Raw genomic sequence first — 12,092 nt, 5'->3', positions numbered from 1 at the left:
CTCTGTCTTGCCCCCTCTTCGTTCTCTCCCTCCCTCCCTGCGCTCTTTCTATTTTCCACCATGGCTGTGATGCAGCCAGTGATCCATGCAGATGTGAGGGCCCCCCACGCTGCGGCCTGTCTAATTGTTATCATATTTTGTCATCTGTGGCCTGTTATTTTAGCTAGCATTCGGGGATGCATATAAATACCCCGTGACGTTTATTGAATGTCAAAGGCCACCGGGCGGCTGATTGATTTTGACCCCTTTTCAGTGATGTCAGAATGTGATTTGTTGCCACATCATGGCAATCTTAAAAAGCTATTTTCCCCGCCAGTGGAAATACGAACTATCACTCTGAGAGGAAAGCGAGACTCGGATAACTCCGGAATTAAGATTAATGGGCATTTTAGGAAGCCTGCCAGAAACTATGAAGATATTTTTTGGATACATTAAAATAGAAAAGGGAATGTCACAGACGGCAATAATTAATAGATTTTGGGTAAAACTTTGGAGAAAGGGCAAGGCCTTCGTATTTTTTATTTTTTTTAAGGTGTGTGTTCAAGCATGTAATAATGGAGAGCTGGGGTTTGGAGCATATAAAATTACAGCCCTGTGGATTAATATCTGTGCTGCTTTCATATACACCTTACTTGTAAACAGTAGAATATCCAATAAAGAGAATGTAAATATCAGTGGCATTAATATTTTATCATCCCCCTTTGAGACGTCTTTATAATAATACAGGTCCATACAAATAACCAGAACCACAAATATCCATGTCATATAAACAGTCTGGTGAAACAAAAGTTGCACTTGTAGACTTGTTTTCAGACTCTGCACATTTGTGTACTTGTAAAGTGTATGACACCTTATTTAAATCTCTATACATAGGTCAAATTCAGTATGCTTTTTTTATATGATAAATAGACGTGTCAACATTTGCTGAACAATGCATTCATGCTACTTGTTATGCCAATGGCAGGCTCAGGATCTCTGAGGAGCAGAGGTGGGAAAAAAGGGGCACCAACTGTATGCGGTGGGGCATTTTGACACAGAAATGGTTTCTGTCAGATCAGCTGTAGTTTGACGTTCAGTTTTAGAGCCATCACTGTGCCTGATTAATCATCCATATAATCAACAACAAGGATGAGCCAAGTCTTCTGAAAACCAGCGTCTGGTACCTCTACCGGTTAAATATTCCCCCATCAGCTCGTTTCTACCTCAGTTTGTAAAATAAAATTGAAATTATTAAAAAATACAATTTTTGTGTACATTTTTGCCTCTGAAGCCATCTTGTTTGAATAATCTTGCACGTTCACACACACAAACACACACTTGACCTCCATGCCCAATTTTAGCCCCCTTGTGCAAATACCATGGGCGCCAAAGAGTCGGGAAGTATTTGTGGACTGACTGACCAACCATCAGAGCAAACTACAGTATAGAGCTGCTATAGCTAAAGCTGCCAAAGAGATGCAAGGAGAGCCAAAGCGGAGAGTAATGATAATTAATTTTTTATCTTAACTGTGTAACAGTTGGAAACCTTACCATCCACCTTTTTACCCCAAATATAAAACCTGAACCTCCAACGTGAATAGAAGTCCAGGCTGGCCAACGCCACAGGAGGCCTACCACCCACAGTGGCTTACATCACCACTGACTTTGTATCTGAGGCTTTCATGTAACTTGGGTGTCTACCAGCTCACAATCCTTAGGGAGAAACAAGAACATCCTGGCATCTACTTCACAACATGTAGGTCTAGGCTCTTCAGTTATGGGCATGTTGGGTAGGTAGACAACGGTGCTTGTATTCATTGTGCAATTTTTAGATCTAAACAAGACAAGTGTATGTGTAGCGCTGTAGATATTTACAGATAGCTAGGACCAGAGTCAGTTTATAACTAGACCCTAATGTAACAGACCACGATCAGAGGTAAGTTTTGAACTGCTGGCTTGTTTATGTAATATATAGTGACTTGAGTTATATTAGTTCGAGTTGGAGTTTAGTTCTACTTCACATTGGTTATTTTCTCGATCATTTTCATGATAAAATTCTCCATGATAACGATGATAAATTTATGACATTTATTTTCGATAGTTATTTTTGAGTCCGTTTTCCTTTACCTAGAAAACACTACATCAACAGCCAAACGCACAGCAGAGAAACAAATGCATGTGGTTGATACATGTTTCCGGCCCCTCCCACTCACAACAACTCAGAATGACGGTGACCACCTGTGTGTCCAGCCAACACAAGACAATGAGCTGTACGGCTAGCGAAAGCAAGTGCAAGGAAACTGCGAAAGACAAAGAAATTGTACCAAAGAAAGGTCATACCACTGACGTCTGATAAAGGACAGACCACCATTAGGTGCAAAATGTGTCGGTGACCAGTCCTCAGCAGAACTGGAAACACCACCAACCTCTTCCATCGTCTCAAAAGGTACCGTCCCAAACAGGACTCCGAAAGCATGAGTTAGCGCTATCATGTTAGTGTCAGCCTCCCCTCAAGTAGTCAACAGCCCAGCCCCACTGCTGCTACTAGTCAAACTTCAGTTCGACAACCAACAGTTGCCACTGCTCTTTCAGACATTACCGCATATGAGCAGAAACCGAAGCGACACAACGACAGAACCAGCGCAATTACGTACTGTATCGCTAATCAATGATGCCTATAAGCATGGTTGAAAAATCAGCTCTACGCAGAGTGTAGGGTAAAGTTGGAGGAGCAGCTCAGAGAAGTCACAGCTGATATGTGGTCTGGTCGCACGTCCGAACCACATCAGGTCTTAGAGAACAGGAAGCATTAAAGCTGAACTGAACAACTACCTGCAAGCTCAAGAATGTGCAATATTCAAAGAATACAGCAGCATAATCATCCTCAACTTTACTTTTTTATTTTCTTTAATCAATGTTCAGTTCAGTATACTACCTCTAAAATGTTTGAGGCACATTTGAAACAAGCAATTTGTTGTACATATTTATCATTTTGTTTATCCAGTGTTTAACATAAAGCCATTTGTTTGGTTGGTTCTGTTTAATGTTTGTCACCTATTCATTCTGATCATATATAATTGTATTTTATAAACCATAATTAACCTTCTGGTTTGTTTTGGGTTCTGTCCTAAAGAAAATACTCTGTCAATTAAACATTATTATTGTAAATAAACTGTATATCGTGATAATTATCGACATGTCTTGAGTCCTTATATGTTCAAATGAGCGCTAATGCAAGTTGCAGCAAAATACTGAAGGTTTAGTCCTACTGCGTCCTGGCCTTATCCATGGTAGTCTCAGTGACGCAGACGTCTATCCCAGTCGATTTCTCCTAAGGTCAGCCTGCCATCTTTAATTTCCAGCACCGAGTGTGTAACAACAGGGGTCGGGTACCGTTCACATTTGAACCAATACTGGTTCAGATACCGGGACCCAACAGTACCTTTTTCAGGTACTTAAATCTCTCTGTAATAACAAAGAAAGTAATTTCAGTTCTAACCAGTTAAATCATTCACTTCTAAAGACAATATATCATCATATGTCATATATGTCATAGAGTCATATTTCCAGTAACAATGCACATATGTCAGTCATTCTAATTTTCATTTTGGTAGCATCTTGCTGTACTGCATATAAATCTGTAAAAAAGAAAAATACTGCTACACATCTTCCTGAAATGTGGCACCGATAGATTCAATGTGAATCCTACTTGGTAGTACCGACATAATTCGGTCGATATCCTTAAAAGTAGTCAAAGACAAAGGAGTTTGATACACAAGTCTAGTAAATACCAAGCTAATCTTCCCAACTAAACATATCACATATCAGGCAACACACTGAAGTGCTTGGGGAGAACTAGCACTGACATACAGGTTAATTGAGCCGCAGCTAAAATGGCGGCGGCGTTCGCCCCACGTCATTAGCAAACTAAACTTGACCCCGCATGCTGCATGTAGCTTCACAACGCGGTTCACAGACAGAAAACCACAAATGACACAACATGAAACGTATTCAAGCTACTTTAGCTTAGCTAGCGGCGAATTAGACCGCACATTGGGCTTAAAACAGCTAGGAGATAGCATGCTAATTGATACCTAGAAAAATAAAGTTTTACACTCACCAAATCCTCGTCCACGCAGTATCCAGCGAAAAAATGTGCTGTAGATGAGAACAAAAATCTCCGAAAAGTCGGATAAAGTAAACATTTACTCCCAAACTGTCTTCTTTACTGTTATTTAGCTTCAGTTGGTGTCCACTTCTCGCTGTCTCCACTGTTTACTCTCTCTACTTCCCCTCGCTCACCAGTGCGTGGCGCTGATTGGCTGGTTACTGCCGCACTCACTAAAGGAGCAGTGCACAAATTAAAATAACCTCAATCAACAGTGTAAGCCAATAAAATGACATTTAATGTCATGTCTTTTTACCTGATGTCATTAATGAAGGTCATATTATATCTGGCATTATGTTTAATGATTAGTTTCTGTTTTTAACCCTCTTCTGTTTAACATGGCTTTGGTTTAAGGCTGTGTTAACCTTGGTTACGTATGCAAAGAAGGGAAAATACAGAAGATAATTAGACTCCCAATTCCTGCACAGGTTTTAAATGTTAGGTTTGACAAGGGCTAGTGATCTGCAATCTGACCAGTCAATAAAGGGCAAATCAACAGTGAATCAGGGCTTTCTTTTTGACAGCTGTTGGACAAAACATCTGCTTTAGATTTCCTGATAGATACTCTACAATCGCAGGTGGGTCCATCAGGACTATGGACAGGTTTGTTTCTTCAACTTTGTTTCCTCTCAGCGTCTTGCCTTTGAAAATATCATTAAGACCAATCAATTGTGCGACAGCAGTGGCAAACATAAGACACCGCAAGCTCTGGCAAGCTATTACCAGCTCATCCACCCACGTTGTCTGTCGTATCACTTCTTTATGTGCGCGGCCATACGGGGGGAAGACCAAATGGCATTTGGGAATACAGATTAATGAGCAGAGGAGTGTTGAAGGAAGTGAAGAGGCGCAGCGGAGGTCAAGCATGTAATGACGGACCCTAAATTCGGTGGTCTACACAACATAAAGCTGTGTGTGTGATGGCGCTCCAAGCAGCCTGTTATTTTAGAAAAGCCTTCAGACTTTATTTACCATCTGCCATGTTTTTCAGGAGGCTGTGGCCTATGATTTAATGTCAGCAGTTATTGTTTGGTTCAGTGCTTTTTATAGCTGCAATTCAATGACTGACGTGTAGAATATACAATACATTTTTATTAGTCAAATTTGCACTGACCTTTATTGAAATGTAGGATCTTTAAAGCACATGTGGGATTGCCGATGCTTATCCGGAATGGACGGGTCTGTGTTGGTTTTTATTTCGTCGAAACACAAATGTTCACTGATCAGCTCCTTGTTGGTAGAACATGTCCTCGTAAGGGTTTCTATCAGGCTGTACACATTCACACCTGGCTTCAACGTGCCTCTCCAGTGACCACTTGTCACTCTCTATAGGCAAACAAACACGTACGTCAGTGTAACGAATGGATACAGTATTTTTTACACAAAGGAAAATAATATTTTCATGCATAATGTTCGCCAAATTAATAAGTAGGCCCATATGGTTAAGTATGTGTTGTAGACAGCGTTTCACAAAGTCGACAAAGTTTCTCCTAACTCCACAACTCACAAAATTTAGCAATTTTTAAAGGGAGTCTGGGGATTTACTCCACAGGCGTCAAAGAAGTAGCCTGTATGGGTTACTGCTTACTCTGTACAATGTTATCATCATTAAACTGTTGTCTTCTTTCATAGATTGAATGTAAATGATGACATCAGTTGTGCTCAGCCTGCTAAATAATGATAGGAGGTAAGACGCACTTTATACAAACCACACAAGGAAAGAAACCACTTAGAGGTGCAATATGCCTGTAGACGATTTGATTTAGTCTTTAGCAACATTTGGACTTGTGTGTTTTGTGTGATCGTCCTTGCTCTTGCCTTTGTGTTATCAGCAACCGGAATATGCGCTGTAAGGCCTGATGATGGCCTACGCAGTAGCAAAATAAGGCAGCCAGTAATATTTATTCAACATTCTTCTCCAACCTTGAGTCTGAATCACTGTCTCCTCAGATAGTCAACTCTAGCAGAGTACGCCACTTTCATGGCTCCAGAGAAACGGGCCCCGCCTCCACCTGTACCCAGCGTAGGTACGTTGTGAGGGCCTTCTCTGGGGTACACGGCAAGACGAGAGACGGCCCAGTTGTGCTCGGGAGTGTGCTCCCTCTTCTAACTGTAATAAGAAAGAAACTCTTATACTCTGTAGAGCAGGATGAAAATAGACACGTGCTCGACAGGAACACTTTAATCTTTTCCTCTCTTCCTCTCCCCTCACTCCTTCTGCCACTGTCACACAGCCGAACAATGTCTTGGGGTACAGGAGTAAGGGATTTGAAAACCTATATCTGCTCTGCGAGACAGAACTGGATCCCGCTCTTCTTTTGTGTTTCGCTGCAGTCATAAATTTTGCATGTGGGAGCGCGGGGAGCGCTGCTTACCGAGCGAGCCTCTGCAGGCTGCGTGCTGCGCCAGGAGAGGACGGCTGGGGCTGCTATTAAATAGCACCACAGTGGTTCTCGGCCGGCTCCGGGTGGGGGGAAAAAAGGCATTTCTGTGGGAGGCGATTGCTGTGCGGCGAGGAGAGTGACCACGTGCAATCTGCTCAGCACAGCGGCGCTGGAGGTGCAAGCCAAAGCCTTGTTTGGTATTCAAAGCAGCGGGCTTTAATGCATTGATCCATGAAGGGACGGGCTGCACAGACAGAGTAGCACATGACTATAAATCCACAGCCAGCAAGCCATTAGGTGGTAATAACACTGACCGAAGAGGTGCATACGTCTACATACAAAGAACCTCTGCACAGGATGTGTGTGTTTGTATTCGCAGCGTTAAACACGGGTGCAAACACAAGTGCAACCTGCATACATAAATATGTGCTGCCGCGTGTGTGCTTGCTTCTTACAGCACACACACTCAAGAGCCAGGGGATGAGGGTGTCTCTAGTTCCGATGGAGGTGGTGGTGGTGGCGGGGGTCCTCATTTGTGCTGCTGTAAAATTAAATACTTTGTTGTGTGCGAACGTGTTAAAGATTCATGAGAAAAAAACTCACTTTCTCTGCCGGTTCCAACTGACATCCCTCCCACACAATCTTTCTCCCTGCCACTATCTCTCACACACACTGCCCGTAATCAAAGCTCTTCTTCTTCTTCTTCTTCCTCTCTGTCTCACACATGTGCGCACACACACATAAAACGGCGTGCGCTCCCGTCCACCTTTCAAAAAACAGAAGAGAGACGAGAGACCGAGAGGTGAGAGAAGGAGGTCATAATATTCTGTGTGATCCTGCCTTCACATCTTTGCCCTCCCTTCTTCCACCAGCCTCCCACGGGATCATGGGAAATAAATGACGGCGCTTCCCTTTGCAATGGTTTACACATGATCGAAGGCGTTGTCAACCCTTCGGCTGGTGAAGGGGAGAGTTCGCTCGTCCATGGATTAGTGTGCCAGGCTTGGGCGTCTTAGTTTATGAGCGGCTAGGAAAAAAATGCCCCATTTTTTTTGGCCACAAATTACCTCGCCGGCTCCCCTCTCCTCCCACCCATGCCGGCCTGGCTGGATTTATTGCACCCAGCCAGCACCTGACACCCAGAATTTACTCAGGAGGGCTCAGTTTCTCTCTCTGGTTCGGCTGAAAACAGGGCTTGTGTGTGCGTGGAGCGAGAGAGAGACATACAGTCGGCAGACAACGGTGCTTACACATGTGGCTTTCAGCTTCATGTGCTTCGATTAATGTGGTCAAAGACACAGAGATCCTGTTTGTGTAACCACGCACTGTACCGTGCTGTGTGGATATTAAGCAATGCGATTGGACGACACACGCTGCATTTGTAATCAGCCAATTAACATGCACCAAATTAGTGAAGCAGCACTAAATCCATACAAATACATTTGCCTAGAATGGCTGAATTTCTTCACTCCATAAAGTTTAGTGTATAGTTCCTACTGTACTTTTCCGGGGTAGCTAACGATGCCTGTTGCTATAGACACCGGTCATGAAATTAAATCAAAAGCCTTATTTAACTTCCCTTCTTGAGATTGTGCCGATTCTTTACATTACAGTGACAATAAGGGGGAGGCAGCTGCACAGGATGTTCCTGAAGTTATTACTTTCTCGTCTTGTTTGACTTTAAATCCCGAAGATGCTTTCGCATATAGTACATTCACACATACAGTATGCAGTGTATATTTGTTGTTAGCATTGACTGAAAAAGGCATTTTTTAAAAAGACTGAGATGTACTCTGTGTGAGCTTATGCTTACTTAAAGGAGCAATACGTTAGAATTTTAGTTGAAAAGATTTTTAAAAATAACATTAAATTTCAGTAGAAAGTCAGGGAATATCAGTTTGACGTCATGTCTGTTTTGTTTTTTTTTGTTGCAGAGATATCTACTGAAGTTAGCATGCTAACCAGCTAGCCCCAGCCTGTATCGCTCCAAAGCTCCTGTGTTAGCAGGACAACACTGGTTCCCTGCTGCTTTGAACTCCCAGTTTGGACTGCTAGCTGCACGGCTAACTGAGCTAACTAGGTAATAACAGCTAAAGTTGGCAGCAGTTAGTGGTTACCCTGGTGATATGCTGGCCCCTACTTCTTTCGAGTATGAAAGGGCAACACACCCAGTCCACATAAGCCCAGACCGAGGGCTATGTGAACAAGTGTAAAACAATCGCTAACTAGCTATCTAGCTACGGCACATTGTTATTGCGAAGTTGTGCAAGAATGTCCCACAATTTGATGTATTTCGATGTTGCAGTCCTCTCCTAAGTTGCTGCACTTAGTACCAATCCTCTAATATCAGTGTCGACTGGCAGGGTAGAAGCATGGGTTGCTAATGTTAGCCTATAAAGCACCGATAGTGGCCAGGTAATGAAGCAGCGTTCATCCTTTTACTTGACGATTTGATTGATGACGTGAAGTCGTGAATAAATTGCGAGCGTCCTTTTTTTAATGGCGTTAAAACACCACCGCTGAAGATGACATATTGGAAACTTCCCATCCTGTCTGCTAACGCAAACGCCATCGACTACGACTGATGAGGTGTGAGGTTGTCCCATCTCAAAGGGGGAGGGTTCAACCTTTTTCCCCTCATTACTGTGTTCTGAGGGGCATTGGGGCACTCAAAAACAAAGGGTGGGGGTAAAACTTAACTTTATTGTATTTCAAAATCCAAATAAGCAGATCTGGTACATCTGCTCCATCAGCATATACCATCGTCTTTACCTTTAACTCCTCTGTTTCAACAGGTCAAGTTAGCTTAATTTCTCATCAGAAAGATCACATTTCTTTACCAGGTATAAATGAAGTTAAAAAGTCAGACAAAACGCCAGGTACTCCCCGACTGACATTGTTTCCTCCTCCTTCAGTTGTTGCTTTCCATGTGATAAATTGCACAAGTTAACACATGACTTTGAGACTGCTCTGTAGCATTTTGCAGGACCACAGGGGCTTGTATATGATAAATGCTCAGCTAGGGGCAATTTGCAATGACCTGACTAGCATTTTGTGCATTGCAGGAGACATGTTTGAAATCCCCCACACACACACACGCACACACAAGTACCATGAAGGGAGGTGATGATCCCGCAGGTGTCTGTCTGCTATCTCCTCCGTTGTCAGCAGACAGGCTCTGCTCCGTTGCTTTTTGTCACGCACACTGACCCTCTTTGTCTTCGCCTAAGCCTCGCGCTCAGCCCTGCTGCTCTGGTCACACTAAAAGGCTACAGTACGTCTGTCTCACCATGTCTCTCCTCCTGTCAGACACCCACACATGTAACGGTGTTCTCACACCAAAGTGCGGCCTTGTCGATCGACAGGTACGGTGCCGCTTGAAAATTACAATCAAGTCTAAGTTCGATTCTCTTATAGTTTGTGCAGAAGCTGGTAAAAATAGAAAGTGACGAAACATCCACATGTTTGAAGTGATATTGTGTTTTTTTGTGTCAGAGTAATTGTATTTTATTTAGTGGTAAAAGACATGTTGAGGTGAAAGGGGGCGCCTGCAATTGGATAAAAGAACCAATGTTAAAGGAAAAAAGAAATGAGAGCTGCACCTTCTTCATTGCTCCCAGTATGTTTATTAAAACTCTTCCTTCGCTCTGCGAACGCAGTGGGAGTAGAGAAGTCTGTGTGACACAGCGGCAGCTGTCTCTTTCTTTCAGCCCCCGAAACTATGCTACCTTCAATCAAATGGCACAAAAGCAGACAGTAAAAAGGATAAAGTCAGAGATGGAAATCCATTCTCCATTCACTATGCACAGCCTGTAGACAGGGGAGGTGCTTCACTTCAGTTCAAGGATTCTCTGCAGACGTTTTGTGAGTAGTTGCTCCATTTTTCCATCCGTAATCCTCATCTTTCTATTAGGAGTAACAATTTATTAAGATTAGATGAAACTTTAATGATCCCTGTCGGGAGAAATGGGTCGATGCGCTGAAGCAAAAAAGTAAAGTGACTGGAGAACACGCTGAATATTATACAAGGGAAAGTGCATATTGAAAATAATCGAACAAATAGAACGTTCACGTCAAGGAGCTGCGCCGCTGAAACCTGTGGCACCAGACGGACTGAATTAAAAAACTATGTGCACCGACTGTGGGTGTGTTCCTCGAGAAAATATGAAGCTGACTTTAAAAAAAGACAAACTTACATTCTTGAAATTCATTTTCTTGATAGATATTTCTTTTATTTTACATGAACCTACACCAAAAAGCCATCATCTATTAGTTCAACCTTTTAGATAATGTACAAAATTAATCAAGAATGTTTCCAGAGTGGCTCAGCAGGAACAAAACATTGCATTTATTGTTTCTTTCTCTACATAAGGTTAATAAAATGCCACAGCAGTGATCAATCTCATTACATTTACCACAACAGTGTATTCACACCGCATTAATAAAGATACGCTCATAAATACTGTGTGCGGGATTGGACGACTCCGCCGCTAACATCGCAGAAACGCAATGTTGAGAGCTAATTACAAGATGTCAATAAATAAAAAGGCAGACTGAGGACAGGAGACGAAGTAAAAAGAAAAACCTCAATAAGAGAACAAAAAAAACAACAACCATATCTTTCAAACGGAGCAGAGGGGATGACTGATTGGGATGAAAAGACATGAATCACATGCCTCGGCCTTCACATTCACCAGATCTCAACCCCTCATCGAACACCTGTGTGAGATTCATCCATCATGAAAGAACTAACTGGGGGAATGTATTTGGCAGAACTTCCTCCAGTACAGAACCAGAGACTTGTAGAACTCGTGCCAAGAAAATGTTGAGGCTGTGCCGGTAGCTCGTGGTGTTTTTTTTTTAATTCGACACGGATCTAGCTTTGCTGTTCGCTCGCACATTTTACTTCACACAACCACCATCCTCCGACTGTGGTATCTGAATCACAAGTTACCTTTGACTGTAATATCTTTATATCGGTCTCAAATGCTCCTCTACAGCTGTAAGTTTGGTGGGTTTTTTTTGAAGGAAGCGCTTCAAGCTAACGAGTATGCTTGCTGCTACTGGATGAAGTGTATTGAAAATAGCCACATTTTTATATTCGTTCCATAGAGTCCTGTCTCAAACCAAATTCCCCTTTTGAAGGAGTTTATACTTTGTGGAAACAGGCAAAATAAAAAGTAACTTCCTCCACTTTGGACCCTCCTGCTGTACATTCTCTCAAACGTTAGCGCTGTCAAAATGGCTTGCTATGGGTCAGGTCAAAGAACAAAAGTTGTTGCCCCCGTTTCAGAAACTATCTGAAAATGTGCATACCCATGTAAAAAGGAAGGAGATTATATACTACAGCCTTTACTGTTATTTCATTTTACAGGACATGTGACTCTTCTCTGCAACGTTATACGTAGAAGTCTTTGACGCAACTTCAGAACTGTTCTAATTTGAATCCACTTGTGAATGTTTTAAACTAAACGTCTTACATATCGCACCTAAAAAAACATTTACTTGTGTACTAAAGGCCAAAACACATAGAAAAAGCTATGCTTTAAAAAATACCCGTG

At 42.4% G+C, this 12,092-nt stretch overlaps 1 long non-coding RNA gene across 1 annotated transcript in view; it reads right to left on the bottom strand.

The window, feature by feature from the left end:
* Nucleotides 1-4,297, bottom strand: part of LOC311252119 — a 41,522-nt gene extending 37,225 nt beyond the window's left edge. Inside the window, exon 1 of the long non-coding RNA XR_014621492.1 lies at nucleotides 4,100-4,297. This is a non-coding gene — a long non-coding RNA (uncharacterized lncRNA). The remainder of the gene's footprint in view (nucleotides 1-4,099) is intronic.
* Between the last annotated feature and the right edge of the window lie 7,795 nt (nucleotides 4,298-12,092).

The sequence above is a fragment of the Pagrus pagrus genome (genome assembly GCF_965226575.1).
Source record: "Pagrus pagrus genome assembly, chromosome: 22".
Classification (NCBI taxonomy): Eukaryota; Metazoa; Chordata; class Actinopteri; order Spariformes; family Sparidae; genus Pagrus; species Pagrus pagrus.
Note: the sequence above shows the minus strand (reverse complement) of the source record. Positions and strands in the feature narration are given on the sequence as shown.